Source organism: Pteropus medius, unplaced genomic scaffold (assembly GCF_902729225.1).
Source record: "Pteropus medius unplaced genomic scaffold, Ma_sr-lr_union100, whole genome shotgun sequence".
Taxonomy (NCBI): Eukaryota; Metazoa; Chordata; class Mammalia; order Chiroptera; family Pteropodidae; genus Pteropus; species Pteropus medius.
This window is the reverse complement of record NW_024351576.1, coordinates 4,302-5,351: the sequence shown is the minus strand read 5'-3', so window position 1 is coordinate 5,351 and position 1,050 is coordinate 4,302. Positions and strand designations below refer to the sequence as shown.

The window sequence follows — 1,050 nt, the reverse complement described above, 5'->3', positions numbered from 1 at the left end:
GGGCTGCGCTCGGGCGGGGAGGCGGTTCGTGCCCTGTGCCCCGTGCCCCAGGACAGGCCGGGACTCAGGGAGACTCGTTGTGCTCAAGTCCTGCCGGGGGTCGCGCCGCAGAAAGGAAAGACGTTCGGGCTCCTTGGAGTATGTGTGTTGTGCGTGCGTGTGCGTGTCTGTGTGCGTGTGTGCGTGTGTGGCCGTTCGCTGCGGCCTGTCGCGGGCGAGAGGGGCTCTAGCCGCGCACGCGCGCGCGCGCGCGCTCTCGTGCGTCTCAGCCTCTCTGACGCGGCTGGTCGGTCCCGCCTCCCGTCCGGCTGTGCCGGGCGGCCTGGCGCCTGGTCAGAGGGCACAGGGCTGTCCCGTGAGAAGGTGGGGAGCAGCCTGCGGGTCGAGACTTGAGGCTTCGGGCGGAGCGGGGCTGGTCAGGGCGCGGACGGGCGAGTGGTGCTGGCCGGTCCCGCGTCCCGGGGGTGCGAGCGCACTCCCAGCGTCTGTCAGAGACGGCTGTGCTTGGGGCTCGACCTCGCGAAGCCCAGGAAGGGAAGGGCCCGGAGCGGAGAGAGGAAACAGCCCACGGCTGGCTGCAGGAGCTCTTGGGCTCGGGCGGCTGCCCGAGAACCCCGAGACAGCGAGCGAGCAGGCCCCAGGGGCGTCCAGGGGCACCCTGGCTGGAGGGCGGCAAAAGGAGGGGGCGGCGGCAAAAGCCTACAGCACCCGGTATTCCCAGGCGGTCTCCCATCCAAGTACTAACCAGGCCCGACGCTGCTTAGCTTCCGAGATCAGACGAGATCAGGCGCGTTCAGGGTGGTATGGCCGTAGATGCGAGAGGATGTCGCCTGCCGCCTCAAGAGCTCGAGCCTGGCCTCCGGGTTGCCAGAGACGTCCGAGCCTGCACCGCACCTCCTCGGGGATTTGCGGGGGTTCCGCTGGTGAGAGGGCGGAGAGTGAGCGCCAGCCTCGCTAAGACACCGTGGGCCTTGGCCGGTTCCCGGCCGTGCAGAGGTCTGGGTGGGCGCTCTAGCATCCTGCGACTGCCCAGGCCCCAGGCAGCCCTTC

At 70.1% G+C, this 1,050-nt stretch overlaps 1 non-coding gene across 1 annotated transcript; it reads right to left on the bottom strand.

The window, feature by feature from the left end:
- Positions 1-696: 696 nt before the first annotated feature.
- Positions 697-815, bottom strand: LOC120587061 (5S ribosomal RNA). Its single transcript, XR_005648860.1, has one exon. It is a non-coding gene; the product is annotated as a 5S ribosomal RNA (ribosomal RNA).
- Between the last annotated feature and the right edge of the window lie 235 nt (positions 816-1,050).